The following is a 26,029-nucleotide window of genomic DNA, read 5'->3' as shown; positions in this document are numbered from 1 at the left end:
CTAGGGCACCTGCTGAAGTTTCCCAAGACCTGTTCTGTGTCCCAAGACAATGAACTGGACTGGGGTGTAGATGTAACCAACCTTCTTATTAAATAAGAAACACAGAACCAATGCAAAGAAGAAAGCTAAGAGGTCAGAGCTAAGAGCTAAAACCTTACCCTTCCTCCTGAGGTGGTCCTACCTCTCCGAACCAGAGCTACCCCTGTGTTAAAGTCTTTATATAGAGTTCCTGTTCTGCCTTCTCATTGGTTGTAAACCCAATCACATGACTGCCTCGTCACGGCCTGTATAGGCCTCCAGGTTTTCTATGATTGGTATTGAAATTAAAGGCATGTGTATCCAATACTGGCTGTATCCCTGAACACACAGAGACTTACCTAGCTCTGCCTACCAAGTGCTGGGATTACAAGGCGTACGCCACCACTGCCCTGCTTTCCTATGGCTTGCTAATAGCTCTGACCCCCGGGCAACTTTATTAATATACAAATAACATTTTAATACAAATAAAATATCACCATACTGGGGACATATGGTTAGGAATATAAATACAGACAAGTGTATTAAGAATGGGGAAACACTGGGCAGTGGTGGCTCATGCCTTTAATTCCAGCCCTGGGGAGGCAGAGATAAGAGAATTTTTGTGAGTTCGAGGCCAGTCTGGTTTACCAGAGCAGAGTTCCAGAGCATCCAGGGCTACACAGAGAAACCTTGTCTTGAAAAACCAAAACCAAAACAAAACAAAAAAACAAAAAACAAAAACAAAAACAAAAAAAACCCAGAATGGAAACACTCCTGAGAACAGGAGTGGGCTAGTAAGCTGAGAAAAAACCATGTTTACAAACAAAACACTTGACCCCAAGCCTCATTATCCTTTATTATGGGCTTTTCATGATCATGCTCTTTTTGTTGTGTATGGCCTAGATGGAGAAGGAATTCTAGTTTTTTTCTGCCCCCTGGGTTGTTTCTTACATTAATCTTGATGTTTCTAGTCCTTGCTTGTCTGCCACAGAAGGAAGATTAGGATTAGAGGACCTTAAACCATAGTAAATGTATCAATCATCCATTTAGTAAATGTATGCTGAATATCTGAATGCGTGGTGTGCAGACCTGGAGTGCAGCAGTAGACAAAGCAATGATTCTGCTCTTCAAGAGCCTATGTCCTAGTGATATCTAAACACATAGAAATGTAAAATGAAACAAGTTAATGAAGCAGAATAGATTTATTTGACTGAAAAAGCATAATGAATTTTTCAAAATTCTTTTTTAAACCTTGAAGGGACCCACAGCATCCTTGAGTAGCCTTTTCCTGGGTCAAGGCATAGTCTTTTCCTGGGTCAAGGCATAGAGTTTCCCACATTTGTAGTTCTCTGTCCCTTGCTTTTTCAGCTTCTCTAGGTATTTTCCTTCTTTTGAGACTTGAGAAAAAATCTCAGTGTTTCCTTCCTGTATTTCCCTTTCTGTATCTGCCTGGAAAGCAGCCTCTTTCATCAAGCACAGAGAAGTATTTTGCCTCGTTAACCAATTTGAATTTTCCATTGACTTGCCTGTCTTTTCTCATATTGCTACTCATTTATTTAGCAAACAATTATTGAATATTTTTGGTTTTTATCCATTTCTGAGTCCTGAGGATTTGAAGATAAATGCACATGGTCTTCCTGTCCTTGTGGGATGCATAGTATGTTAGAAGAAGCAGAAAGGTAAGCTGTTGCAAGCACTAAATTGAAAGTAGTGCTATGTTCAAGGTTTGGTTAGAACAGGAGAGAGTAACCATCAGTGTGGGGCTTAACCTAGAGTTAGTTAAGGCTTTTGCAAGGCAGACACTTTTAAATAGGTTCTTGGAAGGTGATTTGGAGTTTGATAATTAGTACCCAGGAATAGTGTCTGTGAGTTTGAAGAACCTTTCACTTGGGGAAAAGCCTGTATCAAAAGTGCATGGTGAGTTGTGGCTAGAACATTGGTAGGGGAGCTGTGGAGTATGTAGGTGGGAGGTGTAGGAAGTCGAGATGCTGAAAGATCATGGTGAGGACTTTTCATCTTGTGCTCTCAGAGAGACGTCACAGAGGCTTTAACCAGTGGCATTTTTTTCCATGCTTGGGTAGTAGAGGCTGGTTTAGAACAGTGGTGCTCAAACCTTGTACACTTTAGGGTCACTTGAAGAGTTCTTAAAAATGCAAGTGCACAAACTGCACAGAATCAAATCACATTGGTGGTAGAGGGACCCAGCTTTTACATTTTTTTTTGTAACTACCTAGGCAATACCAATGTGCACCCAAGTTTGAAAATACTGATTTCCAGTGTCCTGCCAATAAATAATGAATCAGGATTGGCCTAGCCAGGAGCCACACAGGAGGAGACAGAGCCAACCACTATTCTTTATTTTCCTGTGTGCTTGACTTCTCTAACAAAATTGGGGCCCTTGTGGGCACAAAGTTCATTCTTCATAGAGATGACTACATAGTAGGTTTGTAGCAAATTTTCCTTTGTTCAAGTGCTCCTGTTTGAACAGAACATTTTTAACTTATTTCTCTTCTTTTTATTGTTAAGTAGGATTGTAGGGTGAGAGTAGGTGGAAATGAAACTTCTTGGTCAGTTTTATTATCTTGTAGTTCTGGATAAAGTTAAAATGGATCAGATAACTGTATATGGTGGCATAGACTTTTAATTTTAGCACTTGGAAGGTTAAAGTGGAAGGGTCAGAAGTTCAAGGTTATCCCCAACTATGGTCTCAAATGGTTAGGTTTTATCTGTCTTAGCTTTGTATTAGCACAGATAGGAAAGTCTTCCTTGAAGTCCTGGCACTTGTGTAAAACTCACACGCTTGTTACTCTAAAATACAAGATCCAGATAAGTATCCAACACGTAGCAAGTATAGTTTCCAAACAGCCTCAGTTGTAATTTATCTTGTACCTGGGGGTTTGTTTACAAATGTAGAATAGAGGTTGACTTGGTTTTTACATGTGAAATATCCTCTTTGCCAAATAAATTGTGATGTGGATAGTATTTAAATGAAGCAATTTGGGTCAAGTCGGTCTTGTCCATTCAAATGGAGAATTAGAGCATGGAAAATTAAAAACATGTTTATACTTGAAGGCATTTATGTACCCCATTTGTGTCGTGAAAGATACAAAATATACAAAATAGTACCTGTGATGAGTATTCTTGGTTGTCAACTTGACTACATGTGGAATTAACTAAATCCTAAGCCTCTGGGTACACCTGTGAGGGATTTTTTTTTTTCCTTAATCAAATAATTTGAAGACCCACTTTTAATCTAATTTTTTTTTTTTTTTTGAGATGAGAGATCCATCTTTAATTTGGGCCACACTTTCTGCTGGCAGCCTCTGTAAAGGACATGGAAGAAGGAAGTTTGCTCTTTTTTTTTTTTTTTTTTGCCTGCTTACTCTTGCTCTGGCTAGTGAGTTCATTCCTTCACTGGCATTAGAGCCTACTACTTGGGGATTTCAGTATATACTGATAACTACCTGAGACATCCAGCCTTGCAAACTACTGGATTCTTGGATTTTCTGTTGATAGACAGACATTGTTGGACTGTCTAGACCACATAACCTGTAAACTGTTCTAATCCCGTGTGTGTGTGTGTGTGTGTGTGTGTGTGTGTGTGTGTGTGTGTGTTTTCTATCAGTTCTGTTCCTTTAGAGAACCCTGATCCAAGACACCCCTCTTCTGTGTACCTAGATCACTAGTTATTTTAACATTTTGCTAAATTGCCTTTTAACTTTCTGCCTTTCTTTTGTTCTACCATGTGAGAGTTACTTGCATACACTGTGACAGTTCACACTGAAAGGTTTTACATCTGTCCTAGAAATCTTTCTCCTGTAGAGTTGTAATATAAGTACTCATGAAACATGACAGGAAACAGGTAGCCCCTATTGAAACTTTTCACATAGTGGTATTTTTTTATGGTGTCCCCTTCTACTCCCCATTAGGATCTAGTCAGGATCTATCCTGCATTGGTTGAGGTAACATGTGTCCTTAACATTCAGTAGGGATTTAGTTTGATCTGGTATCCTAGAGTTTCAGAAATGGAAATAAAAACTTGTCATGGAAAATGGTATGGTTGAGACTTCTCCTCTTTCCTTGCTTTTATCCTTCCACACTACCCAATGCAGGCCAAGAATTGGCTTTGGAAGATAGAGGCAAAATTCTCAATGGAAACTTAGATCTCATAACACTTGTTTGTTCATGTCTTCCTGAGACAGGGAGAGCCTTTGTTTTAACAGTTACTTTCCAATTTAGAATTAAAACTTGAATTATCTGTGTGCTTAGCTTTAAAAATGCAGTATTGTCAAGATTTTGGGAAAAGATTTTCACAGCTGACTCGGTCATCATTAGGAATGAGAAGTTTTCCACCTTTTTTTTTCTTTTAGATTTATTTTTATGCGCTCTCTCTCTCTCTCTTTCTCTCTCTCTCTCTCTCTCTCTGTGTGTGTGTGTGTGTGTGTGTGTGTGTGTGTGTGTACCTTGTGTGCCTGGTGCCTGCAGAGGTCAGAACAGGATATTGGATCCCCTGAAACTGGAGTTACAGATGATTGTGAGCAACCATGTGGGTGTTTGGAACTGAACCTGAGTCCTTTGCAAGAATAGCAAATGCTCTTAACTGCTGAGCCATCTCTCCAGCCCAGTTTTCTACTATTTTCTTGTGGATTACTGATTATCATGGCTGGCTTTTTATATGTAATTCATGAGCTTTTAGTGTTTTTGTTATTTTTAAATTATTAGGTCTCTTTTATCCCCCTTTAAATATTCCTTTGTATTACATATTTTTGTACTTGCGAGACTATTTTTTCTGGTTGTTTCAGAACTAATCTTAATGCTGTCTGCATTTCACTCCCAGTTTCCTCTGTGATACAAACTTAATTCCAGCCATACACTGAGCAGCGTCACCCTCCTGTCGCATAAGCACAACTGAGCTCAGCATCTTTCCATGAGAACCAGAAGCTGGCTGGGCTGTGAGTCTCGAGGTCAAGTGAGATGATGTTGTTTGACCAGAAGAGGAACATTAGGATCCTGTCCTGTACCTGAAGACCTTGCTCTCCCCATCCCTCACCCCTTAGCCTACCTACACACACACAACACATAGACACACACACTTTAAGAGGCACAGCCTTAACAGCAGTGCCATTTCCACCTTGTGGACCTTAGGCTTTATGGAATAAAATTCTTTTAATGTTTCTGGAAAAGCTTTTCCTCTTCATTTACTTCCCCAAGGTACTTTTTTAGACCATGTTTTTGGCATTAGTGACCTCCTGAAAATTTAATGCCATAGATATACTGTGTCTGTGTGTGCTTTTTCCTGATCCATATGGATGATATATTTTCACCCTCCAAGAACTGGTATTTCCCTCCATGAGGTGCTGTTGCCCCAGTGAGAATGTCTGCTTAAACTTCAGCTGGAGTCCCATGACTAGCTGGAGATTGAATAGGCTTGGAGTTTGCTGTCTTCACCACTAAGAAGCTCTTCACATCTGGCCACTGAGGCTAGGGCTTGTAACATTTTGATTATACTTATAGTAATAAATACACTGTTAGAGCCACCATGTTTCTTTTAAAACTTACTAGTATTGTGGAGGGAAGAGCATGTGCTGTGGCTCTCATGTAGAGATTGGAGGACAGCTGTGTGGCTACTTCTCTCCTCCACCTTACATGGATTCTAGAAGTCAGACTCAGGTTGTCAGACTTGTGTGGCAAGTTTTTAAATTTTGAGTATCTCATTGCCCAATGCAAAAATTTATACTCTTTATTCCTCCTACTTGGGCTATACATTCTAGTCTATATGCTCTCTAGCTCTGGAAAGTAGTCTTATTGAAATACGTTTTCTACACTGATGACAGCTTATGTTGGAGAGGATGTGGAACACTCTTCCACTGTTGGTAGAAGTGCAGCCTTGTACAGCCACTTTGGAAATCAGTATGGTGGTTTCTCAGAAAATTGGGAATCAGTCTACCTCAAGACCCAATGATACCACTCTTGGCCATATACCCAAAGGATGCTCAGTCATACCACAAAGACACTTGCTCAACTACGTTCATAGCAGCATTAGTCGTAATAGCCACAACCTGGAAGCAACCTAGATGCCCCTCCACCGAAGAATGGATAAAGAAAATGTGGTACATATACACAACGGAGTATTACTCAGCTGTAAAAAACAATGACATCATGAAATTTGCAGGCAAATGGATGGAACTAGAAAATATCATTCTGAGTGAGGTAACCCAGACTCAGAAAGACAAACATGGTATGTGCTCACTCTTAAGTGGATATTAGATGTAAAGCAAAGGATAATCAGACTAGAACTTATAACTTCAAAGCTGGGAAGCAAGGAGGACCCTAAGAGGGACATATGGATCACCTTGGGAAGGGGAAACAGAGGAGATGTCCATGAGTAAACTGGGGATGAGGGAAGCCAATAGAGGGGAGGAGATGGGGGATGAGAACATGAGGGAACAGGATGGTCGAGCTGGAGGAGAGAGGGAGTGGGAAAGCAATGAAAGAGATATCTTGGTAGAGGGAGACATTATAGGGTAAGGGAGAAACCTGGTGCTAGGGAAATTCTCAGGAACCCACAAAGATGACCCCAGATTAGACTACTAGCAATAGTGGAGAGAGTGTCTGAACTGGCCTACCCTGGTAATCAGATTGGTGAATACCCTAACTGTCATCATAGAGCCTTTATCCAGTAACTGATGGAAACAAATGCAGAGATCCACAACGAAGCACCAGGCCAAGGTCTGGGAGCACAGTTGAGAGGGAAGAGGGATTCTATGAGCAAGGGGGTGGGGTGGGGGGTAGGGTCAAGATCATGATGGGGAAGTCTACATAGACAACTGAACCAAGCTCATAGGAACTCACGAACTTTAGACTGACAGCTGTGGAACCTGCGTGGGACTGGACTAGACCCTCTGCATATGGGAGACAGTTGTGTAGCTGAGTCTGTTTGAGGGGCCCCTGGCAGTGTGATCAGGGTCTATCCCTGGTGCATGAGCCAGCTTTCTGGACCCCATTACCTATGGTCAGACACCTTGTTCATCCTTGATGCAGGTGGGAGGGGCTTGGTCCTGCCTCAACTGAATGTACCAGTCTTAACTGTCCCCCCATGAGAGAACTTACCCTTTTGGAGATGGGGATGAGTGGGTGGGGAGGTAGGGGTGGGGGAGCAGGAGGAGGGATGAGAGGGAGATCTGTGGTTGGTATGTAAAATGAATAAAAGTTTTCTACAGTGTAAAATACTTTCAAAACTGCATACAGCCCAGTTGTGCTTATGGGATAGGAGGGTGACGCTGCTCAGTGTGTGGTTGGAATTAAGTTTGTATCACGGAGGAAACTGGGAGTGAAATGCAGACAGCATTAAGATTAGTTCTGAAACAACCAGAAAAAATAGTCTCACAAGTACAAAAATATGTAATACAAAGGAATATTTAAAGGGGGATAAAAGAGACCTAATAATTTAAAAATAACAAAAACACTAAAAGCTCATGAACTATGTATAAAAAAACAGGCCATGATAATCAGTGATCCCCAAGAAAATAGTAGGAATGCTAATTGTGGCTCATGCAGAAACTGACAACCACCAGCAAGAATAGTGTCAGGACATAGTTGCTCTAGGGACCACCTTTTTCTGCCAGAAGGGAGGGAGGATCCCAACCTTGAACCACTGTGCTTACTGTTGTCAGTGGACTGAGGTTCAGCTCACACCTTCAGTTTGAGTAAACTGGCAGCTTCACTCTTTATGTGGTGCGTAGAAAGGAAACTCATGTGTTTGTGTGTTCACCTGCATGTGGAGGCCAGGGATCAATGTTGAGTGTATGTGTTTATGTGTGTATGCGTGCATATGTTTCTACATGCATGTGGAGACCAGAGATCAATGCTGCATGTTTGTCTCAATAACTCTGCCTTATTTTTGAGACAGGTCTCTTACTGAACTTGACACTCTGACTCAGCTAGACTGACTGGCCAGGATGCCCCATGGATTTTCCTGTTTCTGCTCCCCAGTGCTGGGATTATAGGCACATGCTGCCATGTCCAGCTTTTTACATGGGTATTGGAGATCCAAACTCAGGTCCTTTACTGAGCCATTTCCATAGGTCTATAGAGAGTTTTTTAAAGACCCCTTGTTAAGCTCCTCCAGTTAGCAGGCACTAGAGCTGGCCTTTCAGAAGGGTAAAAGGGGGCTTTTGTTCTGTGACTTTGGTGCCAGCAGCACACCCTTTCCTCCCTAAAAGAAAACGAAGTGGGTTGGGGAATGTCAGCAAAGGGAGGAGATGATTGAGAGAGGAAAGTTTAATCTCACATTTGATATTGAAGCTTAAAATATTTAACTTGTCATTATTTAGCTAGTGCTATCTATAAAAATATTTGAGAGGGACCTCCTGGCCCTCTCAGATGTTTGAGTTAGTGTTTTGTTGCTATGACAAATACGCGAGAGAAACAAAAGCGGAGGGATTTATTTTAGCTCACAGTTTGAGAGGTTGGGATGTGCAGGGACACACCCCTAGTGACTTGCTTCCTTTTCACTGCCTCCCACCTTCCACCACCTGTTAGTAATATCATTTTACAGATACACCAAGGAATTAATCCAGTTGGTATAGCAGAGCCCTCGTGGAGTCTCCTCTTCCCAAGAGACTCCTCACAGACACCCAGAGTGTGCTGCACCAATCACCTGTCAAGCTGACAATCAAGATTTGCCATCACAGACTTGTGTAGTAGGTTGATTTTGTTGTCATTGGTCTGTTGACAAGAGAGAGGCCGGTAAGGAACTGATACAGGGAAAATAATGTTTTCACATAAGAGAATGGAAGAAAAGTGGGTCCAGAGAAGTGTTTTATTGAAAACACCCTCCCTAGAGCATGCCAGGAGGACTCACATGTATAGCAAGGAGGCCAGAAGTAGAAAGGCCAGGGGCTAGGTCTGGTCCCTGTACCAGAAAGGCAGGCATAGAACCAGATAAAACCAAGGCATTCGTGTCCCATCCAGAGCTATGAAATAAAGAGCAAACACTTTCAAGTGTTTGGGGGATACCAGCATTAATTACATACTATCTTATTTAGTCCTTGATTAATCTCACTGAGATTATAGGCTCAGTTATTACCTCCATTTTCTCAGTGAAGGAACTTAGGCACCAGGAGGTTTCATAGTTTACTTTTGGCAGCCATCTTGAGCCTTGACTGACACAGATGCCCCTGAGTAACCCTCACTGGTTTTTCTCGCATTTTTTCAGAGTACCATTCATAGATAAAATTTGCAGCTGGCTGCTGACTCCATGGATGCCCTTTTCAGTATTCCCTTAAGATGATTGAGGTATATTCTAGCCAAAATGGAATCACTTCTGTTCCAAACCTTCTTTTTGGCACAAACTGGGTATCCACCTGATATCTTGATGCCACCTAGGACAACAATTCTGTCAGTAAGTCTCCAGTAAAAGTTGTGCTCTGTACAACTGTAAGTCTGCTTATTTCTCTGCCTTCAGTCTCACTGCACGTTGAGACCTGTGCCTGCACACTCTGTGGGACCACGTTGTTCCGAGCACCTTGTTGAGGTGAGAGAGCCGCTGCTTCAGAGGCTATGTCTGCTGTGTGTTTTGAGACAGCCTTTTTCCAAGGTCACCAGGCAGGCCTGTAATTCACTGTCTTACTTTCCACTCGCTGGGATTATAGGTGTGTGCCTCCATACTTGGCATGGTTAGTGCTTACATTTGTTAAAGTTCCATACCGCCCCCATGTCTCAGTACTAGAGCTAAAATACCTAGGTATTATGTTTCTAAATAGTTTGGAGAAGGAAATGCTGCCCATGTAGAACCTTATGACACAATATAACTTTGTGAAGCAAGTTTCTTACTTGAGTGGTGGGTTGTGATATTCCCTGGAGTTTAGATCTAGCCTGTCTTTGATTATATCACTGGACTAGAGTTTTCTTTTCTTACATGAGACTATGTAACCCATGCTGGCTTTGAACTCACTGTGTTGTCTTCAAAGTACACCTCCATAACTCCATAACTGGCTTTGAAAAATTAAGTGTTTGTGTGTGTGTGTGTGTGTGTGTGTGTGTGTGTGTGTGTGTGTGTGTGTATGTGTGCACATGTGCGCATATGCATGTGTGCTACAGCATATATGAGGAGCTTAGAAAACAACTTGTGGAAGTAAGTTTTGACCTACTGTGTGGGTCCTGAAGATGGAACTCAGGTCCTCAGGCCACAGGGCAAGTGCCATTACCTCACTGGAACCACATCTAGCATTTAAATAGTCAATCACAGATGTTTGTTGAGTACCGATTCCTTGGGTGGGGAACAAGCTAGGTGAAGACAATGCAGCAGAAATTGTATTTCATAGCATAACATGCATTCCTGTAAAGAATACTTACACGTACACTTTGAGATTGATGTATGTAACACGAATTGGTAAATGGTCTTTTAATAAAAACTCGAGCCAGAATATTGGGGTAAATGCTGAGAGATCAGAGAGACAAATAAGCAACTGCCACATCTCATCTCACCAATTCCACGAATCCTCTGACTGAAATCCTCTGAGTCCTCACCCGAAAGGCTCCAGCTGAAAAAGCCTTTCATTCTTGTCTCCTCATGTCTTATGTACTTTTCCTGCTGGGATTAAAGGCGTATGATTCCCAAGTACTGGGATTAAAGGTGTGTGCCACCACTGCCTGGCTCTGTTTCTCTCCTAGACTGAGTCAATCTCATGTAGTCCAGGGTGGCTTTGAATTCACAGAGATCCAGACGGATCTCTGTCTCCCGAGTGCTAGGATTAAAGGTGTGTGCCACCACTGCCTGGCTCTATGTTTAATCTAGTGGTGTGTTCTGTTCTCTGATCATCAGACAAATTTTATTAGGGTACACAATATATCACCACAGGTGTAGCTGAAGCAAAGGAAAAGATTTCAGCTGTAGTATGTGTGCGTGCATGTGTGTGCATGTGCATGCATGAGAGTGTATATGCATGCATGTGTGTGTGTGAGAGTGTGCATGTATGCATATGTGTGAGTGGGTGTGTGTGCATGCATGAGAGAGAGAGAGAGAGTGAGTGTGTGTGTGTGTGTGTGTATACATACACTGTTTAACTACTACCCTGGGATCAGCAGAGAACATACCAGTGCCTTATAAGGATCTCTTGTGCCCCTCCCCTAAAAAAGATTCTCACCCTACTCCCCCTAGTACATTTCTAACGACTTTCACCAAAGATCAGTTCTCTCTGTTACATACCCTGCTTCTATTACTCAGAGGTTTGTCTGTGAGGTATGGGGCACACTGATTACTCACCAGTCACACGGCTAGGAAGAGAACCAAAGTAGTAACATTCATTCATGCTGGTGAGGGTTGGCATGGAGTTACTGATAGTTTCATGTATTCAGTACCCATTTAATACCATATGCAGGTGTTAACCAAGGAGACATGCCCTTCCACAAACAATTACAGTAATGAAATGTTGATCAACTTTTAGGCATAAAAGTGGTTTTCTGAAGACTTTCTGGAGTAGAAGTTTCTCTTGTCACAGAGTCATGAGGAGTTTTCCAGGCTACCCGAGGATGATCACTTATGCCCAAGTAGGATGTGTGGAGCAGCAGGGTGTCTTCAGAGACCTGTAGTAAGTGACTGGAATTGTAAGAATGCCAGAAATGTCACATTAGGAAGATATTTTGAAGAAAGCATCATTATTTAACTTTGTCTTTCACCCATATTGGAGCCATAGGCAGCTTCAAATATGCCCTGAAATATCATAGTGGAAAAGGAAAGACTAGAAGTGAAGATGGTGGTCACGGGGCAGAGGACAAAGTTCTGGCCGTTCTGCTGTAGAGGACATTGTCCCCTCCACTAACTGACATGCCTTGATGTTCCATAAGGCATTAAAAATCCCTAAGATTGGGTTTATGTGTAGCATTTCTTCTCTCATTCATGGATTTTGTAGCAAAATATGTTCTCCATTGCATCACTTTGCCAGGGTTGCCATAACAAACTACCACAGACTGGGTGGTTCACAGCTCTGATGTTTCTGAAGTCTGAGATCAAGGTGTCTGTTGGCAGGGTTGTTTTCTTAGAAAGTCTCTCCTTGGCTTGAGTGAGCTGTTTCTTGCTTGTCTTCTCAGGGTCTGTCCCTCCTCTTTTGTATAAGAACACCAGTTAGACTGGATTAGGACGGGCCTGCTGACCCATTTTAACATAATCCACTCTTTATCAATGACTCTGTCATTATTATGCAGTCACACTGAAGTCCTGAGGCCTAGTATTTTTACCTAGGCATTTGGGGGAAGATAATGTATCAGCCCTATACCATCTGTCTTTCAGAACCTGCCATGAGGAGAGTTGGACTGTTGGAGGTTAATGGAGAGGCAGGAAGGTAGCTGTGTTGTGAAGGTAGCAGTCTGTGTACCCCTGTGGTGCTGGTCCCACTTTTTTTTTTTTTTTTTTTTCAAGTCAGGGTTTTTCTGTGTAACAGAGTTCTGGCTGTCCTGGAACTTGCTTTGTAGAGATCCTCCTGCCTCTGCCTCCCGAGTTCGGGGATTAAAGGCATGAGCCACCATGGCCGGCTGTTGGTCCCACTCTTAAGCATCATCTCCTGAGTTTGTGGTTAAATTCCTAGTGACTCAGGACTATACTCACAAACCCTCAATACCCTGAGAAGAAAAAAAACCATGAAGGCTGAATCAGGCTGGGTGGGTACTGTAAGTGAGGTAATTTCCTAACTTAACTAATGGTCTGTTTGAGCCAGCACACCGAATCCCTTTCTTTTACCACTGAAGCCCCTTTCTTTGGGCAGTGTTACACAATTAATAGCATTCTCTTTATCAAAACAGTTGAGTACACAGCTTTTAAAGTAGATCATCTCAGCCTGCATACTCCTTGGGCAAGAATACATTTTCTGTAGGATTGTAAGGTATTTTGATTTTAGTTGCTACAAAGAGAGGTTTAGGAGTGAGGGGGTTTCTGGGTTTCTGCCACCTCTGAGGCAGTTCTTTTTTAGTAAAAGAAGAGAAAGAAAAGAGTATGCAAAGTGTTTTTTATGTAGTTACTTCTTAAGTTGTTGGAGATAAAGGGAATCGCATAGATGAGGTAAATTTGGAGAAGTTGCAGTTGTTTGTAACTCATGGAGTTCCCCAGTAGCAGGTAAGATGCTTTAGGTGTCCAATCACAAGCAATCTTCGTTTTCCTGTACAGTTGTTCTCATGTGTTTATACTAGTGGTGCTGGTAGAAAACTTCCTGGAATTAGAATTTTACAGCTTCTAGATGAAGAGAACCTGTGAGAGTTTTTGTGATATGTTGGCTCACATTGGGTACTCTTGGGAAATGGTGGCATGTGGATGTTCTAGTACTGCATCCTTCCTATGCTAAAGCTGTTCTATTATTGCCTTTGTGTTCTCTTAATTGTGGCCTAATTTTAAATCTGAGTTCGATTTTTTTGCCTGGGCAATTCTGGGTTTAGATGTATTTTAAAGTCTTTAAACAAACAGTCCAAGGTAGGTCTAATTTCTGTGTGTGTTAATGTGCACATTTGTGTTGTTGTCAATTAACTTGCTTTGCAGTTTATTGAGGAATAAGATTCCTTTAGCAGACACTAGTGAGTCTTTGCTAATTATTTTAGAAGGGAGTAAGCTCGTTGTTTATAGATCATACTTCAAAATGTATTCAGAATAGTTTTTCTTTGAAGAAACAAAACGTCTTTCTCAAAAGTCTCTCTGTTTAAGACAGTAAACATTCCTTGTCTTCCTGGAAAATTATCTTAGCTTTCTGAATTGTACTACTTTGTTTTCAACCATTTTGTTCTACCCTTCACCTCACTGACTTTATCTTCTTTTTTTTGGGGGGGGTGTATGTGGGTGGAAAGGTGTTCATGACTTTCTTCTTATTTGTTTTTACCATAAAGGTGCTGAGAGTTCTCAAAAAGCCTTGGATTTAGGGGTCCTGTGACTCATTACACCACAGGGGATGGATTGACTTCTTTGGCAGAATGTTCAGAACAGCTTTCTGGTTGAAATCCTTGCTTGGTTTATCACTACCCCCACACCGTTTCAATTAGATGTTTTTTGTTATTTGTTTGTTTTGTTGTTGTTTAAATTGATAATGTATATATAGTTTGTATCCTGCATTTTCAGAGGGAGAAAGATAGATGAGGGTCCATTGATAGTGTCATATCAGGAAGTAGGAGTTAGTTCAGGGTGTTTAATCATTGCAATGTAGTTTGATTATTTTGATTTCAAGGAACATGCTTAAACCTGGCTAGCTTTGAAAAGTGGTATGGGGTGAAATAGTAGATCACATTCTTCTTCATTCTTTTGGGGTTGTTTCCTACATTGAATTCTGTCCCTTAATTTTGGGCTTGGGCATTTGATTTACTGTGGCCCAGTGCTATGTTGGTGGATAGGATAAGGCAGAGGTGTGTGGTGTGTTTGTCCAATAGGTTTGTTCTTCCGTGACTTGGAAGTTACCATGAAAAGACAGTAGCTACAGCCCCTTCAACCTGGGTCTCATTGTGAGACCATGGAACACAGACTATGGCAGACAGCTTTCAGCTGCACTAATCTAACTCAGTTGAGTGAACCTAAGTGAATATCAAGCTTTTCTTGTATGCAACTGAAATATTGTGGTCTGTTTTCCAGCATTATTACAGCTGATTATAGATGATTAATACCATCATCCTGTGGGGTTCAGGACAGATCCAAGAGCTTTAGTAAGCAGATTTTCTTAGATGGATTTTGACATTTGCAAAGATTCCTGAGCTTTGGCTCCACCGTCCTTTTCTCACTCACTGGCTACCTCATCCTATCTATTGGTCTTGTCTGTATATTTAACTTACTTATCCATGCTGCACACAAGGCCCTGCATAGCTTCTCCAGGCTTAAATCAGCTTTATAACATCTCTTCTTCCTACTCATACTTCTTAATGTTTTGTTCTCTCTGTACATTCTGTTTCAAATGTAAGAGAATATTTTGTCTAGCAGGTACCTTTCTCTAATGATGTCATGTTCTTGTTGTTAGCATGTTTAGGCATTGGCTGCTGTGATTGTCCAACTAGATACAGCAAGAGGTGTGCTGGAAGAAGAGAGATGTCTTGAGTGCCTGTGAGTGGTTCCCTCAATAATATAGAGGGTATGAATATGGAGAAGGCTTGGTAATACAGTCTTTTCTACATTAAGTGCATTATGTGCCCTACACACTGGGCGTTAAAACTTGTCAGGTTCCAGGCTGAGCACTTTTATTTAGCATTACTTTTACATGCTTTTAATTTTCAGGGCTGCATTCCATTGTTGTTTCCTTCTTCAAAAATCCCAGCCTTTTAGCAAGAAGTCCCTGCCTCTTTCATAGGGAAGTCTGAGAGAAGAGACCTCTAGAAAAAAGAAAACCTGATTCATCCTTAACGTTCTGTATTTGTCCCCAAAACAAAGAATTGGGAAAAAAACAGGTCAGCTTATTGTGACAGTTTATAGACGAACCTGGACAGCTTAAAATTTGCTTATAACAATTTTAAGGCTATGATTAGAATTATTTAAGTATTTAGGTATGTTTTGGGTACAGTAGTAAGTGGTACTTTAAAAACATTTATGGAGTCTTCCTTGCTAGTATATACAGTAAGTTACTAAAGGTTTTACTTTTTTCAATTTTCTTCTTAAAACTTCTAGTGGTGATGATAATAACATTATTCTGTTATGGAAAGCACATGCTCATGTTACAGTATGGACTTTGAGCCATACTACCTGTATTTATATCCTAGCTTAGGTACTGAATTAGTCAGGGTTCTTTAAAGGAACAGAAATGAATCAGTTTATTAGAATGGTTTATAGGATGTGGTCCAGGTAGTCCAGTGGCTGTCTCCTGACAGAAAGGCCAAGGACCTTGTAGTTGTACCAACTGTGGACGTCTCAGCAGTCCCAATCTGGTGCTAAAGTCCTGGATATAACACCAGCGAAGGAATGCTTCAGCAGCAGGATAGATGAACTTGCCACCAAGAGTGGGATCAAGCAGACACAAAGTAAAAGCTTCCTTCTTCCATGATTTTTTATGTGTGCTCCCATTTAAAGGTGTACCCCAGATTTCGGGTGAGTCTTTCTGCCACATATGATCTAATCAAGAAAATCCCTCACAAGTATGCCTAGCTACTTGGATCTCAGTTGATTCCAGATATAGTCAACTTCACAACCAAAATTAACCATCACAGCTATTTGTTTGGGGGGTGTGTGTGTGTGTGTGTGTGTGTGTGTGTGTGTGTGTGTGTGTGTGTGTGTGTTGAGCCAGAGTCTCCATGTAGCTGATAGCCTTGAACTCCTGATCCTTCTGCTTCTGACACCTTAGTGCTGAAATTAGAAATATGTGCCACCCTGCCTAGCTATCTTTGATGGGGGGTTGGGGTGTGCTTGATCTTCCAGTCCTTCCATTCTTTGGTTCTCATTGAGCTTCTAATAGTTCCTATTTTGTGAGATTATTATGTACAGTGAAGTTTGCTGCCTTCTGGCATCTTAACTGTTAACAGTGAATGTTAGCAAGGCAAATCCAACCTCAGATTCTTAGAAGCCAAGTTCTTTAAGTAGAGGGCTTTTAATAACCGAACACCATTTAAATCTTAGTGTGGGTAAATATAGCTACTTCAGTATTAATTAAGGAAGTAACACCTTTGCTTGGAATATTAAAGGCAGAGAGGGAACTGAGCTAATTAATTCTACCTTGCTGGTGGTAATGTTCCTTTCTGTTTTCCGGGGTAGAATAATCTGTCCTGTTCCCAAAAGACTAAGATCTCAAACAACAACAAAACAGATATCCAAGAGAAATTGATCCCCAGATGACTTTCCCTACAATCAAACGTGTTGGTGTATAGTTTATTTTCCATTACATGTTAATGCTATCTATAGTCATTCTTTTCTTTAAGCATCATGTGTTGTTTGATTTTATAGGTTCTCTTTTTATCTCCATCACTAACCAAATTGTGTTCAGGTACAATCTCCATCACTAACCAAATTGTGTTCAGGTACAAACAGCAGAGAAGAGCCATAAATAGGGGAGGATAAATTGATAAAAGATATTCTAAGTACTTGGCAGACAGAAGTCTTGCAAGGTGAAGTATTTTGGATTCATTATTTTCCTTGCCTGATGAGAGATTCTTTGGTACCTGAATTATTGAACTAATCTGTATTTTATTAGTGGTTAAAGCATTTGAGTAGTGCCCTCTAATATTATGTAAGTGCAGCAGACTACTATTATGTGAAGTTTTGAATGAAAAATAGGTGATATATTTAACTTGCAAGTTTGTAATACAGTCAATTAATGCTCCAGCTCCACCAACACCCAGGATGAGGTCATACTGAATAGCCTCTGCTAAGTGGAGAGTAATGAACATGGAGCAGTAGTAATTAGTTTAAGTTTGCTTTTTTTTTTTAAACCATAGTGATATTTTTACTGTACAAGAGGTGATTCCTTCAACTTATACAATTATACTTATTTATATGAATATTGGAGAATCTTGAACAGCACAGAGATAACTCCTAAAGACCTGGAAATAAACTTACATATGATGTGTTTAAAACTGTCTTGTCTTATTTCAGTTTCCTTGAATGATTTCTCTGGGTAGATAGAGATTGGGAAAGTTTGGAAGTTGTTAATACTTCTGGCTTCCACTTCAAACTCAGTGTCTGCATTCTTCTCCTGGCACATGCTGGAATGAATTCTCTGTTGACAAAGAAGCTTGCCCAGATCCTTTCCTGTAGTTGATGGAGACCATTAGCATCAGCCTCCTGTTGATTTATATACTGAGGCTCTCCACAGTTTTACATGCCTGTTGGATGGTGACCAAATTTAGGGTTTTAGGTTCTTGTCCTTTCTTTAGTCCTTAAGAATGTTTTTAAGAAAAAGTTAAACAGCACAGAAGTAGAATAGTACAATGAATCTTGCCATTTATTTTTATCTGTCCCTTCTCAAATGATAGGGTCCATCAACCTGTCATTTCACCTATTAATTGTTTAGTGTGCACATCTATCAGGTATAGACTTTTTAGAAAACTGTACTGTCATACCCTACAAAATTAACCCTAATCTCTTAATACCTAAAACGGAATCTTTTTCTTTATTATTATTTTTTTAAATATGACTTTTTACAGCTAATTCTTTGAGTCAAAATAAAGTTCACAGAAAGCTTTTGATTGATTGGCACATCTCTTTAGTATTTTTGTTTTGTTTTTAAATTGATGATAGCCTCCCCCATTTAGATGTTAATGCACTTTATTTGTTGTGGAGACTGGCTGCTTCTCCCCACATTGTGGGTTTTGCTTGAGTATGCTGGTATTATACAGTGTTACTTTTTCCTGCATTACTGATATACAGAATGATTTGGAGGTAGGGTTATTTTTATAGTTATTCATTATTTTTAAAATTCAAATGTGGAAAGGCCATGAGAACCCTGGCAGATGGCTTGAGTCTGTACCCTACTGTAGCATGAATCTTAAATGGTCTTATTAATAAAAACAAACCCGGTGCCAGTTATTGGGGTGAATGCTGGAAGATCAGAGAAGCAGAACAAGCCACAGCCACCTCACCTTGCCAATTCCTCAGCTGATCCTGTTTCCTCAGACTGGAAGCCTCTGAGTCCTCATCCAGAATGAATCTCAGTTGAACTGCTGCTAAAAACCTAAAAGCTTAACCAGGCTCTAGTTCCTGGTCCTCACGCCTTATATACTTTTCTGCTTCCTGCCATCACTTCCTGGGATTAAAGATGTGTGTCACCATGCCTGACTGTTTTCAGTGTGGCTTTAAACTCACAGAGATCCAGATGGATCTCTGCCTCTAGAATGCTAGGATTAAAGGTGTATGTGCCACCATTTTCTGGCCTCTATGTCTATTTAGTGGCTGTTCTGTTCTCTGACCCCAGATAAGTTTATTAAGGTGCACAATATATTGGGAGACACAATATCACCACACCCTACGGCCAATGAACCCTATTTATCTTCATAAAGTAATTGCTCTGCACACAACTGCAGAAGTAGATCTTAGGACACATCTTTGTAGCAGAAGGCCCACAGATAGTATCTCTATTATTTTTTCATTATTTTTAATTATATATGTTTATGTGGGAGTATGTGCACAAGAGTGCAGATGCCCACAGAAGCCAGAGGTCTTGGATGGCCCAGATCTGGAGTTACAAGTGGCTGTGAGCCCTCTGGAAGAATAGTACATACTCTTAAGTACCAGTGAGCCTCTCTCCAGCTCAGCAGCTAGTGTCTTGTTATTTTTGTTTTAATTTTTCAAGACAGAATCCCTGTAAGTAGCCACAGCAGCCTGGAACTCTGCTTATGTAGCCAGTGTTGCCTCGGTTTCCCAAGGGCTGGGATTATATAATGTGCTACCATCCTGAACTGTCTATACCTCGTATCTTAATAGCACATGCATATGGGGGCATGTGTAGTAAGCTTTCTTGTCAGACTATCTTTGGATTGCCAGCTTCCAAATAACGACATGGAGACTTAATATTAATTATGATGGCATTAGCTTAGGCTTTTTCCCAATTAGCTCTTAAAACTTAAACTAACCTGTCTGTATTTTTTTTTTTTTTTTTTTTTTTTTGGTTTTTCGAGACAGGGTTTCTCTGTGTAGCTTTGCGCCTTTCCTGGAACTCGCTTTGGAGACCAGGCTGGCCTCGAACTCACAGAGATCTGCCTGGTTCTGCCTCCCGAGTGCTGGGATTAAAGGCGTGCGCCACCACCGCCCGGCTAACCTGTCTGTATTAATCTACATTCTTGAGTCACCATGGCTCAGTTACCTCTGCTTTTTACCATATGTCCGACTTTTTCAGAGTCTCGCTGCTGTCCCTACCATCCCTGCCTCTCTTCTTTCCAGAGCTCTCTCTCCCTGGAAGTCCCGCCTGTTCTCTCCTGCCTAGTTATTGGCCATTCAGCTCTTCATTAAACCAATCACAGTGACATATCTTCACAGTGTAAACGGATATTCCCCAACAGGCATGTGTGTCATGATGTGTGTATGGGGGTGAGGACAACTGTGGGTGTCTGTTTTCTTTTTTATGTGGGTCCCAGGGATCTACCTTAAGTCAACAGGCTTGACAGGAAGTACCCCTACCCACTGAGACATCTTGCTGGCCCTGACTTAGTGGTTGTTTGATTTGTTTTTATCTGTGTGTAGTGTTGTTGATGTAATGTTCTCATATTTTAACAAACTTAAGTAATCCTTTTCCCCTCTTTTGTTAGATGTGATTCTGTTTTTACTTTATTGCTATGAAATGTTAATTTGGGTGTGAATAGTGAATAATTTGGGTGGGTGTATTCTATTATAGACTAGTTACTGCCTTTTAAAGCTTTATAGTTTGTTTGAATTATGCTTGCTTTGCATTGATTTGATAAAAGGTTATGCTCTGTGGATAAGAAAATTGCTCGATCACCCAAAATCTGAACTGTCACATTAATCTGTTGATTTGAACAGTAGTCATTGATAGGAATATGAACTACAGAAAAAGATGAGAAAGCCTCCTCAGGTCTGATGGTGAACGAGATGGGCTTGTGTACTGTTCCACACAGCATGTGTGCACGGGAACACTTAACAAGAGAAAGGCTTTGTGGGATTGATTCTGCAGCTATGCTGCATGGGGGTGGGCTTAAAATATATTTCTTAATTTACTTGAACTGTAATTTTGATAATAATTATTTCAGTTAATTTTCCCTCAATATGGAGAATGCCCTTAAGTACTTGACATGTTATGCTGAAGATGTTTTTACTTCTGACAAGTGGATTTCCTGAGTCATCCTCCAAATTCCGTGCAGTCTTCCCTTCTTAGTAAATCTTGGTTGGAGAAAACACTCCATTTATTTTTTCTTTCTCTATCCATTTATCTACCTACCTGTCTACCTATGAGTCATTTGATCCACCAATCAAAGCTTTCTTACTTACCCAGAGAAAGAACTTAGTTAAATAGGGAACATGTTTCTGTGTCCATGGAGGATTTGTTTACAAGGGTTTTTTTCTATATACATTTTAAGGATTGAGGCTATAGAATTATAGGGCTTAGAAGAGTGTGGACTCTTCAGGAAAGGAACCTGAGAAAGTTTTAAACCTTATTTCACAGTTGAGGAAGCAGAGTTCTTCATGTCAGTTCACTGTTGCTTTGGGCATTTTAGAGAGTATAAAGGAAGATATGAGACAGCAAATTGGAAAGAATGACCCCAAAATATTAACATGATTTGACTACTTATTTTGTGAGCTCTTAAGAAACTCATGAGACTTTAAAAGATGATCAGTAAAATCATATATTTATCTGGACAGCATCATTGCACACCTGTAATTCTCATACTTGGGAGGCTGAGGCAGGAAGATCTCAAGTTTAGAGTCAGCCAAGGCTGTATAGCAAGACCCACATCTCAAAAAGACTGAAGATGTTTATGTGTGTCTATAAAAACTGAAAACTATGAAAAAATAATTAGGTTTTCTTCATATATACACCTCCTTGGTTTTCATTACACATATCCAGTGAAACCAACTCTTCACTGGTTATGACTGCCTAAGAGGTAATTTTCAAGGCACAGACTGGGCATCTGAAGTCAGATCCTCACGTTTGCACAGCAAGTCCTCAGAGCCTTTTCCCCAACCCCCTACTGTCAACTCTTGAATAGCACCTTCTGAGGGGTCTTTGTTTCTGTCTTTTTTTTTTTTTTTTGGAGCCACCCAGTTATCATTGTTACAGTCTGAATCAGATGTTCCCAGCACACTTATGTTTTAAATGTTTGGTTCTCAGCTCTTGGTGCTGCTTGGAGAAGCAGTGGAACTTTTAGGAAGTGATAGAACAGCCATCAAAAGTAAGTAAATGGGGCAAGCTTTTGAATGTTTCCGTGGTTTCTCCCTCTCTTTCCACTTCCTGTTCTATGTTGTAAAAGATTCTGTCACAACTTCCACCTCCTTGGTGCTACTCTACCTGCCTTCCCTGGCATGGGAACCTCAGGAGACTTAGAGAGACGGAAGCCAGGAGCCCAAATAAGTCATTCCTTAAGTTGTTCTGTCAGGTTGTGGTTACATGGATGCAAAGTGATTGACATAAGGAGAGTGGTACCAGAAAGTGGAATGGTCACTGTGACTAGACCTGACCATACGGTTCTTTAGCCTGCAGAACTGGTTTTTGTTTGTTTGTTTGTTTTGTTTTGTTTGTTTTTTTGAGAGGAATTTTAAAAAGTTTGGAAATACAAACTAGAAAAGCTCTAGAATGCTATCAGTAGAGCTTAACGGGAGATTCTGGTGGGAGTTCAGAAAATCAGAATTCTGATAGAACTGTGGACAGTGAAGGCCTAGCTCATAAAGATTCTGGTGGGAATTGGACTAGAGTTCATTCTTGCTAAGTTCTAGTCATTTTTTTTTTTTGCCCCTGCCCTGAAATATGTTGAGTGAGGATGATTCAAGGATTAATGTGGTAGTAGAAATTTCAGAATAGCACGGTATTGTTGTGGTTATTATTGACTGCTTTTAGCCAGGCTTACAGTGACAATTGGAAGAAAACTGATGCAGAAAGATGTGAAAATGCCTAGTTGGCCAGAAAAGCAGCACCTTTAAAGTTGCTGACTATAGTAGTTGCTAAAGAGATTAGTGGCTTTAAAGAGAAGCCACACACTCTGTCCTGGGACTGCAGGAAGGGTGCTTTGAAACCCTCAGGAATAGGGTATGTCCTTACTCATCTAGACTCCCAGGATGGAAAACTGCAAATTCATTTGAAAGATTTTACTTTAAAAAGTGAGTGTTCTCACGAGGGTAACCTCGGGAAATATTTTCCCAGGTTCAGCTGTCCAGGCAATCAGAGGCTATTACGGCCATGGTCCAAAGTGGCTGAACTTCACTCAAGCTGGTGTCAGGACTTGGTATCATCTATGTGGTGGTCAGTTTGTAGGCATGTAGAATTTAAGACTTACTGAGTCTTAGAGGCTTGCACCAAGATTGTTAAGGAAAGTCTAGGAGGCCAGGCAGTGTGTAGCTGGGTCAGATTCCCATGGGGAGTCCCTGACAAGACATGTGTGAAGCTGTGGAAGTGAGGCCTGAATTGCAGTGGGGAATCCCAGGGTGTTGGAGATGCCAGAAATGTGGGGCTTCTGCTGAGGGTACTGTAGTTAAGTTTATATTTTAAACTGCCCTTTGATTTGAGAGTTTGCCAAGAATGTAACTGGTATTTTCTTTATGGCTCTCTTGGCATGAATTCTATTGTTTTTCAGACCAGTTGTCCCCAAAGATAGTGTTTTGTGTCAGTCTGAAACCTTGTTGATTGCTATGTCTAAGTAAGTAATTATTTAGGTGTTGGAAGTCAGTAGTTCTAATAATATTTTATTTACGAGTATACTATGAAATTAAAATGAGTGACCAATCTATACCAATACGGATGCAAATTAAGTGAGTTATGTATAATGTAGGGGTAGAATTAGGAGATTTTAGTGGGTTGGCTTAGTAACACCTAAAGAGGCAATGTCATCCGAAGTATTATCCTATTGCCTATAGCTTCTGCTTTTAGATTTGGAGAAACAAATGTTTTGTTTTTCAAACTTTCTACTGAGCAGGGGGTTTTCTGTTTAGCTGCTCCCTCACCTTGCTCCCAAAGCTGACTTTATTTGCTTCTGCCAGAACTTTTTTTTGGGGGGTGGGGGCGTCTTACTGTATAGTTCAGACTGTCCTGGAATTTGTGGCACCCCTTCTGCTTTTTCTGAGATCATAGTCATGCACCACCCTGCTTGATTTTGTAAGAGCGTCACATCATGCAGCATCTTGTGTCATGTTTGCCCCTTGACCTCAGAACGCTCTTCTTTATAGGTTTCAGGAAAGGAGGAATTGGGAATGAGAGTGGTTTGAGAACTGTTTCTCATCTTTAAAAATTTAGAGTTTATTGTTCTTGTTATCTGTTAAACAGCAGTTCTCAAGGCCCAAGGTTGAACAGCTTATGGGAGACTGCAATGTCCAGATCCATCAGGGTGAAGCACCTCCCTTGATTTGCATAGGTGGTTTGATAGAGACAGGAAAGTATTTAGGTCTCAAGATTTCACCTGTAAAACTGAGAAAGTTTGTGTCAGATTCACAGTCTATTTCCTTTAAACAAAGACAGCATGGGGAAAACCTTGAGCTTTTAGAAGTTGTACTTCAGTGTAGCAGAGTTGTAGAACTAGGGGAAAAACCAGTCTACTGCTGAGAAATCTACAGGTTAGTTAGGATTGCTGTTAACTCATTTGCTTTGTTTCTGGGTGTCTTGGATCAATACCAGTTAGATTTTCTTACCATAAATTGCTCTGTAACAGTGATTTAAAATTCAAAATTATGATATAATGGAAGACTTTATGAATTTAAATGAACAAAATTATAGTTTCATCCCTTAAATCTTTATCCATGCTTAGGTATTATATGAATTTGTATAAAAGTTTATTTTTTGTGTAATGTTATTGGAAAGATCCATCCATATTGTCTGAGGTATGTTCTAGTGTCCTCCTGAACGATAATTATTTCAAGCTGTCTTAATTCCTTCCTGTTTCTTGTAGTCAGGAGTGAAATTATCCTCTGCCACAGTTCTGCCTTTTGCACATGTCCCAACTGCAATTTTCTATTTACTATTTAAATATTAAATTTAAAAAAATACAATTTTCTATTTAAAAATGCTCCTTGGAGTATTTTTAATTTCTAGTCAGGTAGTCATGGCTTTCAGTTTGTGTCTCAGGATGTCATATAAATGAAATCACTGAATATACATCTTTAGTTGCTTCTTTCAGTCAGCATAGTACACTTGAGGTTCATCTGTGTATCAGTAGTTCTATTTTATAACTATATTCTAAAAATATGTCTAATAGTTAAAATAATTTTTGTAATGTGTGTGCATATATGACATGTAAGTGAAGGTCAGGGTACAATTTGTGTGAATTGGTTCTCTCTTTCTAGCCATCATGAGGATCCAGGGGTCAAGTACAGGTCATTGGGCTTGGCAACAGATGCCTTTGCCCTTTGAGTCATCTTGGGTCACCAGTAGCTTTCTAGAATTTATATTTGGAGTTGAGAAACTTTTGTATTTGTATATGCTTTCTTGGTAAACAGAGGAAATATCTTAAATCATTTTTGATGCCCTGGCATGTTTAAGTTACTTTGTGTAGGTGACTTACTTTGATGTAATAGAATAACTTTTTTAAAATTCATGTAGTTTTTATACATGTTCTGTAATTGAAACAGACCCAGGAAGGTTTGATAATTGACTAAAGTATGCTTGTATTTAGAACTTAGATAACTTCACTTCCAAATCTATACATGTTACTGTTCTACTGAAGGCATTAAAATGTTAGGAGACAAAGGTAGCATGTTAATTGGTGGGTCCTTCAGAGGCTGACTGTAGAATGTCATTGGTAAAAACCCTTTGTCTCCTCACATGGGATTATCACTTGAATTTTCAGGACTCTGAATCTTGAGTGGGCTTGACTGTCAGTGGACTGTTTTCTTCAGTTCTGTGTACAAATGTGTTCATTCCTGGTTGTCACCTGTTGGCATTATGATATACAGTCTAAAGATAGGAAGGAAGCAAAGGCAGGTTTTAAATGCCCTGATGTGATTTTGATAGCTCTGCAAGGGCCTAGTCATTTCTGATGCTGTCTATAGTAGTGATCTACCAAGCATGTGGATTTTTATAACCAGATTAGTAGTAAGAAATTATTTTCTCAAATGGAAGAGATGGGCTGGTATTTGAGATTGAGATTTATCCACATATTATGCAAATGGTCTCGTTAAAACATTGGCTGTGGAGCTGGAGATTGGGCTTAGTGATTAAAAGTGCATACTGTGCCTGAGTTTAGTTTTCAGCACCTACATCTGGTGTGTCAGAATCTGTAACTCCAGCTCTAGGGGATCTGAAACTCTCTTCTGACTTCTGTGGGTACCTGCACTCAACACGCACATACACATAATAAAAAAGAAAAATTTGACTGTGTGCACAGTTACGCCACAGTCAGTTCTGATTCTGTGCACATGACATTACTGAAGTTTCTATACAATGTGTCATGTCTGATATTACTGAAATGTTTCTATACACTT

At 40.3% G+C, this 26,029-nt stretch overlaps 1 protein-coding gene across 4 annotated transcripts in view; it reads left to right on the top strand.

Annotated features, from left to right (window-relative positions):
- Chd6 (chromodomain helicase DNA binding protein 6) overlaps positions 1-26,029 on the top strand; it is a 194,458-nt gene that overhangs the window by 15,626 nt on the left and 152,803 nt on the right. Inside the window, exon 1 of one of the 4 annotated variants that reach the window (XM_052725061.1) lies at positions 21,738-21,798. The exons of the other annotated variants lie outside the window; for them this stretch is intronic. The gene's annotated coding sequence lies outside the window, so the exon portion shown is untranslated. Of the gene's footprint in view, positions 1-21,737; positions 21,799-26,029 lie in introns of those variants that run through there. 4 annotated transcript variants of the gene reach the window in all.

This window comes from Peromyscus californicus, unplaced genomic scaffold, assembly GCF_007827085.1.
Source record: "Peromyscus californicus insignis strain IS unplaced genomic scaffold, ASM782708v3 Scaffold_7__1_contigs__length_154581171, whole genome shotgun sequence".
Lineage (NCBI taxonomy): Eukaryota > Metazoa > Chordata > Mammalia > Rodentia > Cricetidae > Peromyscus > Peromyscus californicus.
Note: the sequence above shows the minus strand (reverse complement) of the source record. Positions and strands in the feature narration are given on the sequence as shown.